This window comes from Schistocerca cancellata, chromosome 1 (genome assembly GCF_023864275.1).
Source record: "Schistocerca cancellata isolate TAMUIC-IGC-003103 chromosome 1, iqSchCanc2.1, whole genome shotgun sequence".
NCBI lineage: Eukaryota > Metazoa > Arthropoda > Insecta > Orthoptera > Acrididae > Schistocerca > Schistocerca cancellata.
In genome coordinates this window covers 901199640-901222332 of record NC_064626.1, presented here as the reverse complement: position 1 = coordinate 901222332, position 22693 = coordinate 901199640, and positions in this window count along the sequence as shown.

Below are 22693 nucleotides of genomic sequence, written 5' to 3'. Positions count from 1 at the left end.
CAACGAACTTTCTGCAGGAAATGCAACTGCACTACCTATACTGTTACTTCCACACACGGTTAGGTGAGGCGGCATGGAACTGCAGACCACCCTGCTACTTCCCAAATGCCAATCGCAGGTAGGTTCGGGTGCCGCCTCCTGCGCATAACATGACAGGTACCCCCCAGTGCTCCATTCTGTCTGGGAACGACCGGATAATTGTGGACCACTTTACATTACAGACATTTCGTCAGGACACCTTTTCCTAGTAGACACAGGCGCCAATGTTTTGCTGCTGCCTATGTCCTTAGCGTCGTCGAACATCCGCCCTCATACTTCACTGCAAGCCGTGAATTCAATTAAACTACAATGCTCAGGTTCAACTTCCCACGTCGTCTCACTCTCCGCAAACTGCAAACTCGAGTGGACTTTTTTAGTGTGCGAAATTGACGAACCTATACTAGGCATTGACTTCTTGCGACACCACAAACTTTCACCGGACCTAGTGCGAAAAACCGTGTTTCATCACCCATCCAAGACTCACTTCCCCTGTGCTCCGTCAAGCAACCCCCCCACCCGTGACACATCGGTCCAGGCTCATCTCATCCATACATGCTTGTCTCTGTATACAATGTTACAAGAAACCACGCACAAGTGCCTTGTCGAGCTTGAACACGTTGCTCGCCTATGCAAGGAAAACTTCGAGCTCTCCCTCTGGCTCCACGAAACACAGCTCCAGCTCTCCGATGCAGCAAAGGAATTATAAACACTACAGCAAGGACAAAGCAAGGTCAGTAAGTGCGCCGAATCTGCTTGCAATCCCAGCAATCGAGCCTCCGTGTGTTTACCTCCCACTACCCCTCGCAACTGTGCTATCAAGACTGCCATAACGTGTACTCTGACAGTTCCACAGGGCCGCACCCTCCTAACATGGCAGCATTTGACACTCGGCCGGACACAAGTGCGCATGCGCAACGAGTGTCACATGTTCCCGAACTGACAGCTCCTACCCCGCCCCTCGCGGAGAGCACCTCAAACTATGCAACTTCGGCTCCGGCTCACCGCTGTGCGACCACCACTGACAACACAAACAGTGCACTCGCGCAAGCATTTTGCCCACGACCGTGCTGCCACAGGCCGCGCCCTCGGACGATGGACTCACTAACGGCTCACGAGCTCTACCGAGCTCACCTGACCACAGTGCCACTGCTTCGGCCTGGTGGCCATCTTGTCGTGTTGTCTCCTGGGACACTTTGCCACCTCGGCTCCCGTCGGATCCGCCGAGTGGCTCCGAACACCACGACCACGCCTCGCCTGCCCGTCCACCACACATTGTAAGCAAACTGCCTCCCGTGCTGCCGGCAACATTTCCGTCGTCACCAACAACACGGTTCACACGCTTCGCCTCACGCCAGGTACTTCAATCTCCAGTAAACCATGTCGACTTTGTCCCAAGTGCCTCTCCGACCTTAAAAATCAGATTTCTGAACTACTAAGCTCCAGCGTCATTGAACCCTCTGCCAGAAGCTGGTCTACGCCCATACATATGACACCCAAGAAGGACGGGTCGTGGCGCATGTGTGGAGACTACCGTCGACTAAATGCACGAACAATTATGGACACCTACCCCATACCCAACATTTCCAACTTCACCAGTTCCCTTGCAGGTGCGACCACGTTCTCTGTCATTGATTGCAAATGGACCTACTACCAGATCACCATGGCACCTGAAGACACTGAGAAGACAGCAATCACCACCCTGATCGGGTTATTTCAGTTTCTATTCATGCCCTTTGGTCTGAGAAATGCAACCCAGACCTGGCAACGCTTCATAAACGAAGTGCTATTCGACCTAAAATTCTGCTTTGCATATCTTGATGACATTCTTGTGTTCAGCTCCTCTGTTGAGGACAACATTCGACATGTGCAAACTGTTATGAACACTCTTGCGGCAGTAGGCATCGAGACCAACCAGGAGAAATTGCAGCTACGACAACCCGCTGTCACTTTTCTTGGTTTTTGGGTCTCTGCCGACGGCATTTCACCGCCCCCTGAGAAAGTACAAACAATACTAAAACTACCCAGACCTTCGTCATTCAAAGAGCTCCGGCGCTTTCTGGGGACGGTTAATTATTATCGCCACTGCAGAGATTCGGGCTCCACTGGTGGACGCCTTGGCAGGCACCAACACTTCTGGATCTCGGCCCATTCCATGGACGCTTGCTATGACTGACTCTTTCACTGCCCTCAAAAATCTTCTTGCCGAGGCCTGCACCATCGTGCATCCTCATCGCAATGTGCAGCTTTTCGTCACCACAGATGCGAGCGATACTGCCATTGGTGCTGTCCTTAGCTAGACAATTGACGGCCAAACTTCGCCTTTGCAGTTCTTTTCGCGCAAGCTCACCAATGCACAACGGAAATATTCCACGTTTGACAGGGAGTTGCTTGCGGTCCATGAAGCAATTAAGCATTTTAAGACTGACGTTGAGGGACGCCCTTTCTATGTTTTAACAGACCACAAACGCCTGGCTGCGGCCATTACAAACCCGCCAGCTGACCCGCCTCCTCGCCACTTCAGATACATGGACTTCATATCTCAGTTCACCACTGATGTCAGACACATAAAGGGTACTGACAATATAGTTGCTGCTTTCCATTCTCGAGTCGACGTCGTCCATTCGCTGTTAGATCTGCCTGAACTGCCTAACGTCCAACCCGCCGACGAGGAAACACAAAACCTGATTTCAGACTCTATTTCTTCACTACACTTCGTCCGCACCACCTTCCCTGGCATTTCTGGTGATATCTGTTGTGATGACAGTACGGGCACGTTACGCTCCCTCATCCCAACCACGCTCCGTCGAGCGGTCTTCAACGCATTGCATAATTTAATAATGTTGGTGCGTCCGCCTGCCTCGTAGCAGAGCGCTTTGTGTGGAGAAATGCCAATAAGGACTGCCAGCAAAGGGCACGTGGCGTGTGCCAACACTGCAAAGTACACAAGCACACTTCACCCCCCCCCCCCCCCTCGGCGCCCTTTCGATCCCGTAAGGCGCAGTCTTGGGCTGTAGCGCATGGGCATGGGTTTCAGTTTTCGGCAGCCAAGACCCGCGTTATGCATTTCTGCCGGCGCCGAACAGTCCATCCTCAGCCGCGGCTTTATCTTGCCGACGAACTCCTTGCTGTGGTGGAGACCCACAGGTTTTTGGGGGTGGTTTTCGATGCCCGGTTGACTTGGCTGCCTCATATCCGGCAGCTTAAACAGGCGTGTTGGCGGCATCTAAACGCTCTGAGATGCTTGACCCACACCCGCTGGGGCGCCGACCGATCTACCCTGTTGCGGCTCTACCAGGCGTTAATCCAGTCCCGTCTGGATTATGGGAGCCTGGCTTATGGCTCAGCATCCCCATCTGCGTTACGGGTGCTGGACCCAATTCTCCACAGCGGGATATGCCTTGCCACTGGTGCTTTCCGCACCAGCCCTGTGGACAGCGTACTAGTGGAGGCAGGTGTACCTCCACTGCGGTTCCGGCGCCAACGTTTGCTGGCTGCTTATGCTGCCCATGTTCTAAGCTTGCCCGGGCATCCAAATTATCGTGTCCTGTTCCTGCAGTCAGTCATCCATCTGCCAGACCGTCGGCCCCGGTCGGGTTGTCCGATCGCCGTACGCGTCAAGGAGCTTCTCTGCGGGCTTGGGTTTTTCCCTGTTCCACCTCCTTTCCGGGCGCCTCTGCGTACACCCCCATGGTGTGTTCCTCGCCCTTGCCTTCGGCTCGACTTGGCACAGGGCCCGAAGGACTCGGTCCCTCCAGAGGCCTTCCGCCGCCGCTTTTATTCCATCCTGGCCACATATCAGGGCTCTGGAATTGTTTACACCGACGGTTCGATGGTTGCTGGTCGTGTCGGGTATGCGCTAACTCTAGGGGACCATTCCGAACAACATTCCTTGCAGGATGGCTGCAGCGTTTACACTGCTGAGCTGGTCGCCATCTCTCGTGGCCTCGAGTATATCCGCTCCTGCTCAGGTGAGTCCTTCGTTATCTGTAGCGATTCCCTGAGCGGTTTACGAGCTCTCGACCAGTGTTTTCCTCGTTCTCGTCTGGTGATGGCCATCCAAGGGTCCCTGCATACTCTTGCGCGTTGCGGCCGCTCTGTGGTCTTTGTGTGGACCCCCGGTCATGTCGGTATCCCGGGCAATGAACATGTTGACTGCCTGGCGAAAGAGGCCACGAGTAAACCACCTCTGGATGTTGGCCTCCCAGAGGCTGATTTGCGGGCAGTCCTCCGCCGAAAAGTTTTTGCGCTTTGGGATGCTGAATGGCGCGATCGGATTACACCCAATAAACTCCATGCCATTAAGGAGACGACGACTGTGTGGCCGTCCTCCATGCGAGCCGACCGCAGGGACTCAGTCGTCCTTTGTCGGCTCCGCATTGGCCACTCCCGGCTAACACACAGTTATTTACTGCGCCGGGAGGACCCTCCTGTATGTCGCTGCGGGGCAGCTTTGACGGTGGCCCACATTCTGTTGGCCTGCCCCCTTTTAGCTGTGGTCAGGCAGACATTTGCGCTGCCTGATACGCTCCCTGCCGTTTTATCTGATGACCCTGTTATGGCTGCCTTAGTTTTACGTTTTATTAGGGCAGGGAGTTTTTATTCTTTAATCTGAGTGTTTCTGTTTTATTTTATTGTTTTGTGTTGATTCTGGCCTTTGGCCTATGATTTTCAACTGATCTTTTAATGTGTTTCTAAGTGGTTCGCTTTTCCTTTTTTTATTTCTATGGTCGGCCAACCACTGTCACACTCTGTGTGGTTTTAGTTCGTTTTGTCTTGTCTTTGTCTCAGTTTCTCTTGTTCTGTATCGTCTGTGATCTATTCTGTTCCTCGTTTTTATTCTCTGTGGGTGTTCTTTGTATTTGGAAAAAGGGACCGATGACCATAGCAGTATGGTTCCTTTCACCCCCCCAAACCAACCAACCAACCTCCTGATGGTTCCAGCATATTCATATTGACATTGTCGGCCCTCTCTCCCCTTCTAACAGCTTTTGTTATGTTCTCTCGTCTATCGACCGAACAGCTCGCTGGGTCGAGGCTATCCCCCTCCCCAATATTATGGCAGAAACATTTGCTTGAGCTTTCGTCGAGTCATGGGTATCCTGTTTCGGATGTCCAGCTGTCATCACGACTTACCAGGGCAGACAATTCGAGTCGGCCCTGTTCAACGGGATTTGTAACATTTGAGGCATCCGGCGCATCCGTACCACAGCATATCAACCGCAGAGTAATGGGATAGTCGAGCGCTGGCACTGCACTTTCAAGGCGGCTCTTTGATGCCACAACTCTCTATGGTTGGCATTCATGCGATTTATAAGGAAGACCTCAAAGGCACAATAGCCAAGTTCGTGTATGGCCAGAACATTGTTCTCCTTTTCTCCTTGGCGAACTTGTGAGCCCTTCCGCTTCTCTCTTTCAGTCTGACTTACCTTCCTTCACGGACCGCATTAGACGCCACTTCATCAACCTCCATATCCCTCTGCCCGCCAGCTATTCCTGCCCTAAGGTTCACATCCCTAAATCTCTGGACAATTGTGAGTACGTCATGCTCCGAGATGACACTGTCCCTGTCCCCCTCCAACCTACATATACCGGCCCATACCTAGTTCTCCGGCGCTCAGCCAACACCTATGACATTCAGATGAAAGATTCAGCTGTTACAGTCTCTCTCAGCAGACTTAAGCCTGCTCATGTTGTGCCTTCTTCCACCACCCTTCAGGCCAAGACCACGCTACTCACTGCTGTGGTTCATGACACTCCGACCATTCCCTCCATGTCAGACTTACACACTAGATCGAGTGACTTCCAGCTCCAATCGTCGAGCTTTCCTCCAACCTCGCCCTCTACGCCGGTCTCACACACTCTGTCGAGTGACTTCCAGCTCCAATTGTCGAGCTCTCCTCCGACCTCGCCCTCCACTCCGGTCTCATGCACTCTGTCGAGTGACCACATGCTCCCCACGTTGAGACGAACGTGCTCTCGCTGGAGGTGTTTGTGCCTGTCCCCCAAGACATAATTCATGACATCTCAATAATACTGTGCGATTATACACTGTTCGTCATGTGTTTCTCTTCATCCAGTGCTCATGACACAACCTCCGCCATTCCCTGCCACCTGGTGAAATGTGTTCCCCTCCCACCCGACGTCGACCTGGACATGCTTCATGTGTTCGGCACGCCCACTGGATACATCATCGTTGTCGCTCCATTTCACCTGCAAACTGCCAGCCTACCTGTCGCTGCACGACCAGCACACCCAGAACGACACCCGGCTCGCTTCAACGACTTCCAGGTTCGGTGGCCGAACCTTCTTCACGACATCTACCCACACAGCTCCCCGGCAATGCTGTCGAGCTGACCGTGGTCCAGCTCCCACGGATCACCCCTGCCAACACCATAGTCCCCCCCCCCCCCACCCCGGCCTCTCAAGAGTACTCCATACTGGGGGGGGAGAGGGCTATGTGGCGCCAATGAAATCGTCACCAACATCGTTATGCATTCATCTTTGGACTCTACGCATTATCTTTGGCTGTTCCACCATGTTCAGTGCAGTTCTTTGTGATCCTTGTATGTGTTAAGGTTAATAAATGAACTACTGCTAAAGGTGTGTGATTATTGGTGAAACCAAACCGGTAATCCTCCTCAAGTTCCTATTATAAAGTAAAATTAGATTTTATACTGTTGTATTGTACTACCAATTGCTATGCATGTAATTACATGTTTCACGCAAATAAATTACAAATTCTGTAGAAAAATAGGACTTGGACAAGACATGTTGATGTATATTGTCGGCAAATTCTGACTTTTAACAATAAATATGTTGTGAGAAAAACAATGTGGGGCATCACATATTGAATGACCTTCATACAAAGATCCTATATCAGCTTCTGCAGTGCTAGGAGAACTGCCTGATGAGCTGCCAAAGGTGGTGGGTTGCCACCAACCCATGTTGATAAGGGATGCCAGTGAACCATCTTGTTGACAAACAGCCACCAGGTGCCCACGTTTGACTTGCACTTGCAGTGTGAACAACTGTGATCTCAAGAGGTGGAAAAAGATGACAATGAATCAGACTCATCAGCTGGCTGTTGGCTCACCATGGAAACTAGCTGCATTTCACATTTGAATTTTGTTAGTGGAAGTATGCTGAGCTTTAGAAGCAACCTCAAAAGATTTAGCAATTTTAAGAACTTCACTAGGACTAGGATCAGACATAGCTGTAACTTCCCTTTTGGGGTATAGGTGAACAACCACATGATAAATCAGTGATTCAACATAAGAAACTATATAATTCTGACAAGAGAAATTGGAGTGGTGTGCAAGACACTGCAAGTCAGCACCCCCATGCTGCTTAAGATGATCCATGTTGTTTATGATACTGATTAAATTGTAGAAAGTCAAAGTTGGAATATTAACAATCTTGCAAAAAGGATAAATAGCTACTCATCATAAAGACTGTGTGAGTTCATGTAATTTATAAATTACCTCATCACTGGTCTCCAGCTCCAAGAAGTCTGTGAACCCCAATCTTGCTGATAATTCTTCCTTTGTCTGTAGAATAATTCAGCTTCTACCAAAACCAGGTCTCATTAACTCTGATTTATAGGAAGGATTTTATTATGCCTTTAATTACAAAATGTGATCAGTGGTTAAGGAACTAGGTACACCTCATTTTTAACAAACTTCAAACTTCTGAAGAAACAACCAAGAGTTTCAGTACACAAGTATTTATGTCATTATTATAATCTTCTTCTTGTTTTGGTATTCTTTACTGCCTCTGATTCCTTTGCATGTCTTGATGCCAATTACAGCTTTAACATTCTTGGGACAGCACAGACATCATGTGAAATAACTCAGGTAAAATAATAAAACATACAAAACAAGACTAACTACTTACTTGCATAGTAATTAAACTTTTAACTTCTGGATGATTTTCCAGGTAGGATGATTTTCCAGGTAAATGAAAGAACAGATCTTCTACTAATAAAGCCTATTCATTTATATTCAACAAAATGATATATTTGCAAAAACTTCAGCTATTAAACACATGGTAAATCTTGTATCCTCACAACATGATGCTCTGAGTTGCAGACATGCATGACAAAAAGACTAGTATACTTTGAACTTTTGGCCAAAGCCTTCTTCAGAAAAGAAAAGACCACACATTCAGAAAAGCAGGCACAGCTCCTGCACACGTGACCACTATCTCAAGCTGCTGCAGCCAGAATGAAACTCTTACAGTGAATGAAAGTTGCAATCTGGAGTGACATGGGAAGGGAGGGGGATAGCTGGGTACGGGGTACGGGGTGGGGGGTGGGGGAGGGGTGGGGGGAATGGTGCTATCTGGCAGAATGTGCAGGGATTAAATGGCAGCAGGACAAGGCTGCCAAGTGCAGAACTAGAAGGTTATGGGGCAGGGAAGGGGAAAAAGGGGGGGAGCAGAGGAGGTAAAGGTATGTGAATTGCGAGGAGGTGATAGGACAGAGGGGAGAGAAAATCTTGGGTGGAGCTAGCCATGTTCGGCTCACCTTCACATATTTGATTTTGCTTTCACCTACTAACACTGGTAGTGTATTTGATTCTTACTTTAGCCACAGTGCAGGACTTTGAATAATTGGTTTTACTGTCCTCTATCAGTGTCCTATGCAAATATGATTTTACTGCCCTCTGTCAATGCCCTAAGCAAAACTTTACACATCAATAGGTGTAATTTCCATTTTCCATTTGTGTTTCATGATGTTGCATGACCACAATTTTACTGGAGAAGCAGTAGTAAAATAATGCTGAAATAGGCAATTATACGGTTTTATTCCAACAAACACATGTTGCAATTATCAGCAACAACAAAGTAATTAATGTCTTTATGTGTGTGTGAAAAATGGTGTGTGTATAGGTTTGAGATGAGAGGGGGCCAGGGGGGGGGGGGAGAGAGAGAGAGAGAGAGAGAGAGAGAGAGAGAGATAGTTGCTGCACAGTTTATTAGATACTGTCACAGTGCACCAGGCTAGATACTATATACTCTTCAAACTCATTTCTAATTTGGACAAGTCTTCCTAGGAGAGATCAGTGAGAGATTTTGTGGTATTCAGGGTTCATTTGTAAACTGTTTACCTCATATTTAATCAGCAAGCCCTTGAGGCAATTCCAGTAGTGTGTTTAAAGAAAGATCTTCTTCTCATTGAAATCCCAACTGATATGCCCATGGTTGGTATTGGGTTCACATATGATCAGCGCACCTTATCCCGTTCCATGCAGGAAATGATCACGTCAAGAGAGATGTAGGATACCTGGGAACACTACTAAGCTAAAGTTTTGCCTGTGCAGACTGATACAACTTAAATTGAAAACTTCATTGTACGGGCATCTTTTAAAACCTAAATACAGAATTTTTGTGAATGTACTTTTGCATTCTGGAGACCAAAATGTTCCAAGCTAACTCATTCTGTTTTCATTCATTAATATCTTGTGCACAGGAGAGAAAATCATGGTAGGGTGCACCACAACAGGCAGAAGACTGATAATCCCTCTTTGCAAAAGGTATGTAACATTCTTGAGCAATTCTGTGCACAGGCATACAGGAATTTGTTGTGTGCTAATAACGTGGTGTACATCATAACCTTGCATGTACAACATTTAACCAAATGAGCATGACAACAACAGCTCCATAGTGCATTTGCCCATATGATACTTGTCTCTAGAAAGTGCTTTCATATGAAAAGAGTAGCGGTACTATTACTAAATGTAATACTACCACAAAAGCTTAGACACAATATGAGGTACAAAAATAATGTTAAAAACAAATGAAAATCATTTCAGCTTCAGGACTTTAATTGGCATTTTCAGAGATGATATGTGATATGAAGGCCACCTGTTTAGGTTTTAACAGGAGCAATGAAAGGAAAACATAATTCTGATAAAAATCATTTCATTGTTATCAAAATATTTGCTTTCAAAATTTATACACTTTCGCATATGTTTGAACTAGTTCTTGAACATCTCCCCCCCCCTCCCCCCCCCCCCCCCCCTCTGTGCCCAACCACCACTGATGTTGGTGCCTCACAAACATGGTTTTAGAAGAATTAAACAGCTTCTAGAGGTATAAAAATTGCTGTCCACACAATTTTTATTTGACACAAGACAATAGAAAGAAATTATTCCATTCCGTTGTGGCAGGTGCTACAATAACCAGTTTAGAATTATTTCAGAATAGAAACAGTCTTGGTTGCAAAATCATTTTATATCAGTGATCTGTTTCACCCTTTTGCGGAATTATCAGATTGTGTAAAAATAGCTGGATATGGATAATGGATGGCCTTTGAAGCTGTTGTTGTCATGCCTGTTTGGTTAAATTTGTATGTGCAAGGTTTGACGATATAAACCATGTTATTAGTGACAGATGGGTTTCATATCCAGCTACTTTTACACAATCTGCTGATGCCCCAGAAGGGTGAAACATGTCATTGATACAAATAAATTTGCAACCCAGACTGTTTTTATTCTGAGACAATAGAAAGAAGATTTTAGGCAATAAATTAGTTAAATACAGGTAATGAGACATTATTTCAATGTCTTTTTCCTGTCAAATAATCAGTAGTTGGCATACTGATTGACAGCTGGCATCATAATCTTAAAGAATGTGATGCCCTCTTCTCTGTTCTTCCTGATGTCATCAATGAATACCATTCAGGATGAATGAACAGTGGTTGTCAAACTGTGGCACATGGGCCGCAAGTGGCCCAAATCAGTTATTTGAGTGCCCTCGGTTCTCACCCACATTTTATTTTAATATTAGTGATCCACCCCAGCTTCACACTATCTATAACTGAATGACTGGTATGGCCTAATGGTAATTTTGTTTAAGGATGAATAGGTATGTGTGGAGATGGAAATGCATTAATAATTGCTTGAATAACTGGAAAACTTGATTGGACAGAATAGTTGAAAGAAATTTTGAAGGTAATTTATGAATTTGTGCACAATCCTGGGTGAACTTTAACTGATACCAATATCAACAGACCTTTAATATCAGTACATTCAATGCAAGAACGCTCCTCCAGATACCACGTAAATTCTTTTTGTCTGCACCATACCTTTTGATGCAGGATCTCAGTGGCAAGTAAAATGATGAACAGATAGGATTTAAACTCTTAGTCATGCAGATTAATATTCCTTTTCTAATTACTTGTTATAATACTTTTAATGAATGGTTAAAATACATGTTTTTAACAATGCTGGTATGATAGATCCAAGCATATGTCTGTACACTATCACTTCCCCAAACAAAAAGGTGAAAATACATGAATTAATAAATTGAAGAGTGTATTTCTTACTTTGTTTCATACAGATATTTAACGATGTATCAAAACATTATCCTTGCCACAAAACAACTTGTTAATTTACCTTTGGCGGTGTCTATGACTCATTTAGTTTACATATAGCTTATGTATAAGAAAAAAAGAATGAATAAACAATATAATTCAATACAAGAGGCAGTGCATAGGGAACAGGTAACTGAATATCATCAATTTCATATAAATTAAACGATTTAATCAGCACATGCTACTTGTCAGCATACTGCAGTGGCTAAAGACTTGAGCGGACTGCCTGACCACAACCAGCCAACAAGGCTCAATGACTGCCGATTTCTCGATGGGATGGTCGAGCCAGTGCACCACGAGTATCAGAATCCATACAGTAGTTCCTGAAAATAGCCTTCACATACAAACAGAAAAACATGTAGGGGGACTGAATTCATCATAGTTCTACCAATTTACGGCAAATATTTAAAAATTGTGTGCATGAACATTCGTTGCGGATCAGTGCATCTATTATTAAAAACCTTATCAAACCTAATATGTAATTCCTGGGATTAGGCTTCATATACTTGTACAGGCAAAAAGAACCTCTCTCATTGCAGGAAACTATTCATCAAACATTGGTGAGGATAGCTGATGATGTAGCTACCTAATAGTGAAAACCTTAACAGAATCCCTACAGTAGTTCATGGTATTAGCCTTCATGTAGGTAGAACAAAATCCCTACAGTAGTTCAACCTGGACATCACTTCAGCAAAATGAGTCTCCATTATCCAGCCATGAAAAGGCGATCTGCAGTTTAACGTGGAATCCAAATAAAGTTTCATTTGTGGCAAATATCCTTATTGTTGAGAGATGATTGCTAGCTTGAAAAAGAAAGATAAAGAAATTCGTTGTCAAGTCAGGGTTCGATCGCATGACATTTCTGTCATGAAGCACACACTATGCTGTTAGGCCATATCGCCCAACTTTGGTTTTGTTCTTGAAAATTATACCTACAGTTTAGCACAGAATCTTAGCCAAATTCTGCATCTGGCAAACGTGCACATCATTGAGATGTGAATGCTACATCAAAAGACTGTGAACTGATTGGGGTTCGAACGTGTGACCTTTCTGTTTTTAGGCATATGCTTTCCAGTGGTAGACTTTAATTCATCATAGTTTGGTCAATTTTCAAGAAATATTTATAAAATTATATACACAACTTTCCTCTTGAAACAATCTATCTATAGCCAAGATCAGTACTTTTTGAGATTAGCCACATTGTACAGACAGAAACGAGCAGGGAACCTTAATTGACATATATACATACACAGAAGAGAAACGAAGATGCAAAGAACAGTTGAATCCAAAAAAACCAATTAGTTTTAAGCACTTCTTAATACTGCAGATTTCTTGCTCGGTAACAAAAAAAAAAAAAAAAAAAAAAAATGTTTTAAGTGACTTTGGTGGATGTGGCCGTGAGACAAGTAATGCTGACTGCTTACTCCATGACCAGAGGAGTGAGTAGTGTGGCCACTTCAAGGTTTGTGGATGTGACTGGGGGATTGCTTTATTGTTTGTGTACAGTACAGACAACTCACGGTCATGGTGTAATTTTCAAACAGGAGTAACATGGATTCGTGAATGCACATATAGAGACAATCACCTTCAAATGCAGTATATATTTGCAGCAAGGAATAAAAAAAATTAAGACTATTGTAATATGATGCAACAAGTAGAAGAAAATTGTCATTCAAAGCATTTAATAAACATTTGTGACCGTATCTCATATTGCATAATCCTTTTAAATATAAATGCAATTATTGTTATTAATCATCTGCTCACACAGACAACACAACACTGCTTCGTCAAACAATTACATTGTCTCAACTTTGAGGTCGTTGAGGATGTGACATGTTCCGAATGGTGCCAATTTTAACAATCAGTGCTTGGGTACAAGTGGCCAACTTATTGCACCCTTATTATAGCTGACCTATTAGGGTCTTACAGCATTTTAATTTATGTAGATTATTCATTAATAATGAGATCAGTAGATATGCACCCTGCGGTGCTGCCCTGCAATAACTGTATTGACTCTTCAGCAAAAAGGTTGGACGGTCACTGCTCTAAAGAAACAGTCACAACATGTCCAATGTAACAAAAGAAACAAGCCATAATTTTTCTTGGCTTCACTAACGAAATATTCAGTTCATCTTGATTCAACTACTTTCTGGCTCATACAAATATATCCAATCACTTGCACAAATGGGAAATACCCATTACAAAACAAATGGATCAGTCATGTGGATAACATCACATGGATATTCTTGTCTTTCTACACCTGTTAAAATAATAACAAGGTACCTTCATTAGTGTCATGACCCCACTACCCACCCAACCTTGTTCAGAAACAGGTCTCCGATGGCTTATCTCTCCATTCACCCACCACCTCCAAAGTCCCACCGTCCGGCCATACAAGAGCTCTCTCCTTGTGACTCAGTACACTCAGGACTGGAGCAACTAAATCATTTCATTGTGCCCTGAAATGAGGAATGGCCTACCCACCATTCTTCCCAACCCTTCCACAGTGGTATTTTGCTGCCCACCGAACCCACGCAGTATCCTCATCCATCCCTACACAACCCGTTGCCTCATGGCTCATATTCCTGTAATATACTCAGATGCAAGACGTGTCCAATACATTCTCACGCCACTATCTACTCCAGTCCGGTCACAAGCATCACCTATCCCATCAAAGGCAGGGCTACCTGTGAAACCAGTCACCTGATTTACAACTAAGCTGCAACCACTGTGCTGTGTTGTACAAGGGTATGACAACCAACAAGCCATTTATCTGCGTGAATGACCACCAACACACTGTGGCCAAGAAACAGCTGGACAATCCCACTGCTGAGAATGCCACCCAACATGACATCCCTCATTTCAATGACTTCTTCACAGCCTGTGCCATCTGGATCCTTCTCACCAACGCCAACTTTTCTTGGATTTGGCGGGTGGAAACTCTCCCTGCAATATATCCTACGTTCCCGTAACCCTCCTGGCTTCAACCTTTGTTAGTCATTGTCCTTCCCTGTTCCCATTCCACCATTGCACCCTACAGCCCTCCATTCCACCAATGCACCCTACAGCCCTCCATTCCACCAATGCACCCTCAGTCTTTTTACTTGTCTCCTTTTCTGCTACCCCCCTCGCCTTCCATCTAAACTCCCAACTGAACCTACCTGCCCTACTCTCTCCCCATCTTGTCTCTGCATGCTCCCAAAAGCAGCACTTTTCCATCCCCCACTCCTACCCTGCTATCCCTCCCCCTCCCTGCCGCAGCCTTCTACTTACCCCCACTACCTGGTTGCTTCTCTAATCACACACTGCTGCTCACAGTCTTTCCTCAGCAGCCAGAGACTGTGGTCATTAGAGAGAGAGAGAGAGAGAGAGAGTGTTTTTATTTCCAAGAAGGCCTTGTTGGCTGAAAGCTTTTGTGAGTCTTTTTGTTGTGCCTATCTGCGACTCAGCATCTCTTTCATATGGTCAGTAGCAACTATACTTTTCATAATACTTTCACATTTTACCATTGTTTGACATTAAGCATGTTTTGATATCTCACTTTCACCCACACAGTAACTCCATCGAATGCATTTTTAGGGAATTTAATCTATTTGTAAGAACATATGGAAATACACAACACACGCGCTGGGTAAAATTTACAGAACCTCTTGAACAACTAGTAAATAACCTGCCAATTTGCACCACAACATAAACACCTGCTGTATAACTGAGCAATAATGTAGAAGCATGGATAGGGACTGCAACTGCTGTGTTCAGATGCAGGCTGAGTTGGCATCCCTTCGCTCCCAGCTTCAGGCAGTGTTGGCTTCGGTCACACACCTTGAGGCTGTTGCCAATGGGCATCACTGTGGGGGTCCGGATGGGGGTTTGTCGGGGACGGCCAGCTCGTCCCACGCATCCCCCGATCGGACTACGACTGTGGTTGCCCGGGATACTGCCCGCATTGAGGCTGATCCCTCACCTGTGGTAGAGTGGGAGGTCATCTCAAGGTGTGGCAGGGGGCGAAAGACATTCCGGAGGGCTGAACGGAAGGCTTCTCCAGTTTGTCTGACGAACCGGTTTCAGGCTCTGTCTCAGGCTGATACTGATCTTCGGCCTGACATGGCTGCTTGTCCTGTTCCAGAGGTTGCCCCTCAGTCTGCAAGATCCGGGCAGTCGCAGAGGGTGGGCTTACTGGTAGTTGGGAGCTCCAACGTCAGGCGCGTAATGGGGCCCCTTAGGGATATGGCAGCAAGGGAGGGGAAGAAAACCAAAGTGCACTCCGTGTGCATACCGGGGGGGAGTCATTCCAGATGTGGAAAGGGTCCTTCCGGATGCCATGAAGGGTACAGGGTGCACCCATCTGCAGGTGGTCGCTCATGTCGGCACCAATGATGTATGTCGCTATGAATCGGAGGAAATCCTCTCTGGCTTCCGGCGGCTATCTGATTTGGTGAAGACTGCCAGTCTCGCTAGCGGGATGAAAGCAGAGCTCACCATCTGCAGCATCGTCGACAGGACTGACTGCGGACCTTTGGTACAGAGCCGAGTGGAGGGTCTGAATCAGAGGCTGAGACGGTTCTGCGACCGTGTGGGCTGCAGATTCCTAGACTTGCGCCATAGGGTGGTGGGGTTTCGGGTTCCGCTGGATAGGTCAGGAGTCCACTACACGCAACAAGCGGCTACACGGGTAGCAGGGGTTGTGTGGCATGGGCTGGGCGCTTTTTAGGTTAGATGGCCTTGGGCAAGTGCAGAAAGGGCAACAGCCTCAACGGGTGCGGGGCAAAGTCAGGACATGCGGGGACCAAGCAGCAATCGGTATTGTAATTGTAAACTGTCGAAGCTGCGTTGGTAAAGTACCGGAACTTCAAGCGCTGATAGAAAGCACCGAAGCTGAAATCGTTATAGGTACAGAAAGCTGGCTGAAGCCAGAGATAAATTCTGCCGAAATTTTTACAAAGGCACAGACGGTGTTTAGAAAGGATAGATTGCATGCAACCGGTGGTGGAGTGTTCGTCGCTGTTAGTAGTAGTTTATCCTGTAGTGAAGTAGAAGTGGATAGTTCCTGTGAATTATTATGGGTGGAGGTTACACTCAACAACCGAGCTAGGTTAATAATTGGCTCCTTTTACCGACCCCCGACTCAGCAGCATTAGTGGCAGAACAACTGAGAGAAAATTTGGAATACATCTCACATAAATTTTCTCAGCATGTTATGGTCTTAGGTGGAGATTTCAATTTACCAGATATAGACTGGGACACTCACATGTTTAGGACGGGTGGTAGGGACAGAGCATCGAGTGACATTATACTGAGTGCACTATCCGAAAATTACCTCGAGCAATTAAACAGAGAACCGACTCGTGGAGATAACATCTTGGACCTACTGATAACAAACAGACCCGAACTTTTCGACTCTGTAAGTGCAGAACAGGGAATCAGTGATCATAAGGCCGTTGCAGCATCCCTGAATATGGAAGTTAATAGGAATATAAAAAAAGGGAGGAAGGTTTATCTGTTTAGCAAGAGTAATAGAAGGCAGATTTCAGACTACCTAACAGATCAAAACGAAAATTTCTGTTCCGACACTGACAATGTTGAGTGTTTATGGAAAAAGTTCAAGGCAATCGTAAAATGCGTTTTAGACAGGTACGTGCCGAGTAAAACTGTGAGGGACGGGAAAAACCCACCGTGGTACAACAACAAAGTTAGGAAACTACTGCGAAAGCAAAGAGAGCTTCACTCCAAGTTTAAACGCAGCCAAAACCTCTCAGACAAACAGAAGCTAAACGATGTCAAAGTTAGCGTAAGGAGGGCTATGCGTGAAGCGTTCAGTGAATTCGAAAGTAAAATACTAGGTACCGACTTGACAGAAAATCCTAGGAAGTTCTGGTCTTACGTTAAATCAGTAAGTGGCTCGAAACATCATGTCCAGACACTCCGGGATGATGATGGCATTGAAACAGAGGATGACACGCGTAAAGCTGAAATACTAAACACCTTTTTCCTAAGCTGTTTCACAGAGGAAGACCGCACTGCAGTTCCTTCTCTAAATCCTCGCACCAACGAAAAAATGGCTGACATCGAAATAAGTGTCCAAGGAATAGAAAAGCAACTGGAATCACTCAACAGAGGAAAGTCCACTGGACCTGACGGGATACCAATTCGATTCTACACAGAGTACGCGAAAGAACTTGCCCCCCTTCTAACAGCCATGTACCGCAAGTCTCTAGAGGAACAGAAGGTTCCAAATGATTGGAAAAGAGCACAGGTAGTCCCAGTCTTCAAGAAGGGTCGTCGAGCAGATGCGCAAAACTATAGACCTATATCTCTGACGTCGATCTGTTGTAGAATTTTAGAACATGTGTTTTGTTCGAGTATCATGTCGTTTTTGGAAACTCAGAATCTACTATGTAGGAATCAACATGGATTCCGGAAACAGCGATCGTGTGAAACCCAACTCGCTTTATTTGTTCATGAGACCCAGAAAATATTAGATACAGGCTCCCAGGTAGATGCTATTTTTCTTGACTTCCGGAAGGCGTTCGATACAGTTCCGCACTGTCGCCTGATAAACAAAGTAAGAGCCTACGGAATATCAGACCAGCTTTGTGGCTGGATTGAAGAGTTTTTAGCAAACAGAACACAGCATGTTGTTATCAACAGAGAGACGTCTACAGACATTAAAGTAACCTCTGGCGTGCCACAGGGGAGTGTTATGGGACCATTGCTTTTCACAATATATATAAATGACCTCGTAGATAGTGTCGGAAGTTCCATGCAGCTTTTCATGGATGATGCTGTAGTATACAGAGAAGTTGCAGCATTAGAAAATTGTGGCGAAATGCAGGAAGATCTGCAGCGGATAGGCACTTGGTGCAGGGAGTGGCAACTGACCCTTAACATAGACAAATGTAATGTATTGCGAATACATAGAAAGAAGGATCCTTTATTGTACGATTATATGATAGCGGAACAAACACTGGTAGCAGTTACTTCTGTAAAATATCTGGGAGTATGCGTGCGGAACGATTTGAAGTGGAATGATCATATAAAATTAATTGTTGGTAAGGCGGGTACCAGGTTGAGATTCATTGGGAGAGTCCTTAGAAAATGTAGTCCATCAACAAAGGAGGTGGCTTACAAAACACTCGTTCGACCTATACTTGAGTATTGCTGATCAGTGTGGGATCCGTACCAGATAGGGTTGACGGAGGAGATAGAGAAGATCCAAAGAAGAGCGGCGCGTTTCGTCACAGGGTTATTTGGTAACCGTGATAGCGTTACGGAGATGTTTAACAAACTCAAGTGGCAGATTCTGCAAGAGAGGCACTCTGCATCACGGTGTAGCTTGCTCGCCAGGTTTCGAGAGGGTGCGTTTCTGGATGAGGTATCGAATATATTGCTTCCCCCTACTTATACCTCCCGAGGAGATCACGAATGTAAAATTAGAGAGATTAGAGCGCGCACAGAGGCTTTCAGACAGTCGTTCTTCCCACGAACCATACGCGACTGGAACAGGAAAGGGAGATAATGACAGTGGCATGTAAAGTGCCCTCCGCCACACACCGTTGGGTGGCTTGCGGAGTATAAATGTAGATGTAGATGTAGATTGGATAAAATCCTCGCCACATCAGCTGAAAGAAGAAATCATACTACAAGAAATGGTAAAAGACAGACTAATTGCACTGACAGAACACACCAGGATTTGAAAGAAAATACATGATAAACGGTTAGGACAAGTTCAAACATACACTCTTGGAGAAACAGTTTAGCTAAGATCATACCTGAAATCTTCTGCACTGCATAAATACATTAGTAAATGGCAATTGCTCTACACCAGCCCATATAAAATCATTAGTATACCTATCTCCGGCAGTTATCTTTTGGCTTTTCCAAGATAGAGAAAATTAAAGATTTATATGCCCACCAGGACCTGAAGAGGTATCCCTACCAGGACCTGAAGAGGTATCTACATAACTAATCACGAAGTTTTCAAATTGACAAACATTATATAAAAAATATCTGTTTATTAACGGTAAACTGTGAAAAGTCATGATAGATCTAAGTTTTTGTACATGTAACTACCTTCTGTGAAAAGTCATTAATGTCAGTATACTCAATTTAAAGTATTATGTTTGTAAAAGACTAAACAGCAATCTGACATCTAAAAATTCAAAATGGTTCAAATGGCTCTGAGCACTATGGGACTTAACAGCTGTGGTCATCAGTCCCCTAGAACTTAGAACTACTTAAACCTAACTAATCTAAGGACATCACACACATCCATGCCCGAGGCAGGATTCGAACCTGCGACCATAGCAGTCGCGCGGTTCCAGACTGCGCGCCTAGAACCGCGAGACCACCGCGGCCGGCAATCTGACATCTAAAAAACCTATTCTGTTTGTTATAACGTCAAGTTGAACACACATATTTCAAAAACAACACAACACAACACATGTAAGTCACAGAGCAAGTAGACAAAGTAAGACATGTGTACATGGTAACATTCAAATCAGCACCGAGTCCAAGTCTAGTGGCCGCTGGCATGGCTGGCAGACAGTGCCGCATGTAGAGGACGCGCGTAACTGCGCGGCGGCACTTTGAAAGATCGCCGAGTCACAACACTGTTTTCTATGATGTGTAGCATAAATGAGATGCAGTTATGATCTGGGATAGCAATCTCAATTTAGCTGCTTATTTACGTTACCCAGAAACTAGCTGTGGTGAGATGATTTTTATGTGAAAAGATTCGTTGTTTCCATGATACTAATGTATAACCAATGTGGATGCTTTGAGCAACACAAGCACTTTATCTGAATAATACACAACTACTATGCTCCATGAAAAAGTAAAAGCCACGAGATATACTGTCCTTAGTGGCTACTACGACTTTATGTTGAAGAGTAATACGAACATGTTTGTACATACTAGTCTGTACATTTTGCCATGCTGTGCAATTCTGACTAAACTGCTATACTCCCAAGACTACATAAGACATGAGCTGTTATGGTGACTGCTGAAGAAATTTTCTGTATGCAAATGTTTTACATTGAAGCAGTACTCTAAATGTATTTACTTTTGTTCATATGGCTATTTATATAAGAAATTTCATATCCTGTATAAGACATTATTCTGACAGTTTTATGTAGAATAAGAAACTAATAGGGCCTAGGGATGTACATTTTAGTGAAGTTGATTGTATGTACACTGTCCAATGATGTTCCAGTTTTTATTTGCTTTGACTTAGCTTGTATGTGATTTCAGCACATTCTCCGGTTGTTTTTGCTCTGCCATGTGCAGATATTTCCCACGTGATACAGGGTATGCCTTATGTCTGAATACAATATAGTGTAGTGCAGGTATCGTAATGAGTATTCAGAAAAGCAGATTGGCCTAATAGCTATTTACTCACCTTTACATCATATAATGAGATACAAATTAAACACTTTTGTAAGTACAAGGTTTGACTCATACAAAAAAAAAAAAAAAAAAAAAGGACAGGGTTGAGTGTTTGGTGTAAGTTGCTACCTGCGAACAGACTATTTCGCTAAAACATTTTTGCATTTCTCACAAAACGACGTAAAGCACCAATGAATGCAAAGAGAAGGAGTAATGTGGGCACTAATACATGGTATGTACATATAAGTTGAACTGTGATGATAAAGACTGCATTGTGTTGTACTGCAATCACAGAACTTGTGTGGTTACAGTAGTAAACAAAGTAAGACAAAATAAACTTTAAGAAAGGTCAAGTCCCTTGGTAGAAAACACAATCTAAAAAAAAATAAGTTAACTTAATATCCCTGTACTTCAAGACAAGAACAACAATTTTGTATTTTTATGTCTTTAACATTTTTCTTTTAGCACAACCACCATGAATTGTGCTGAGGCATCAATGATTCTACTGCGTAATTGTTTAATGATTCCTGAAACTGTTTAGCACCTGACGTCTACCTGAATGACATCCTGGTCATCATAAAACGCCATGTGCCAGTCCGGATAGACAACTCCTTGCTTCGGTCCTAATCCCTGTACCGGTACATTTGTCACCCTGTGTCGTCACTCACTGTCTCTATGCTGTCAACAGTTCTACATCTATACACAATATATATTGTGATACAGAATCAGTGAAGAATCTGAAACTGCAACCTTTGCCTCTTATATAAAACACCTATGGTTTTTTTAAACAGCAATGAAATGACTGCGTTACATCTAATATCTTTGTTATAAGTATGTTGAGAACATTGTACTCCAAAGAAAAGGACAATGTGGCTCCCAAACTAAGCAAAGGCAATACCTATGTAAATAAAACTATCATTTTAATGATATGAATATAATAGAGGGAAACATTCCACGTGGGAAAAATATTTCTAAAAAGAAAGATGATGAGACTTACCAAACAAAAGCGCTGGCAGGTCGATAGACACACAAACAAACATACACACAAAATTCTAGCTTTCGCAACCAACGGTTGCCTCGTCAGGAAAGAGGGAAGGAGAGGGAAAGACAAAAGGATTTGGGTTTTAAGGGAGAGGGTGCTCCCGGGATTGGAATGACTCCTTACCCTCTCCCTTAAAACCGAAATCCTTTTGTCTTTCCCTCTCCTTCCCTCTTTCCTGACGAGGCAACCGTTGGTTGCGAAAGCTAGAATTTTGTGTGTATGTTTGTTTGTGTGTCTATCGACCTGCCAGCGCTTTTGTTTGGTAAGTCTCATCATCTTTCTTTTTAGAAATATAAAACTACCATTTGTTATTTATGAACTCATATACAGGAAAAGTGAAAACGCTGTTCAATGTATTATAAAGTAAGTTATTGAATTATTAGCTTGAATGTGTGTTAATGAGAAATGATTATGAGGGCAACAGGCAGTTAACAGCCACCACCTTCACTACTTGTTGAATAGCATTATGAAGTTAGGCGATAAACTACGCCAATGCCATTCATTCAAGGGGGCCGTGTGGTATCCCTTTTTATAAATTAATTGGGTAACCAACCGCTCCACAAATGGAATGACACGACATAGTAAGAAAATTATGTAAATGTAATCTGAGACTCTCCAAATTTGATCTAATGTCTACTGAAACAAATGATTCTAGTTTCTTTAGTGAGGGATCTTGTCTCTCTCTTGTCTTAGTTCTCAGTGTGGATGCATGTTTTGATAGGAGGTGTGGTATTTTTAATGTCTGCATATTTTATGTCAATGTATCAGTTAAACTCTGGAGTGTTCTTATTTGAAATGAATCATTATATCTATCTTGTCCTATTGCACACTTATTTGTTTCAGCATTAATTTGA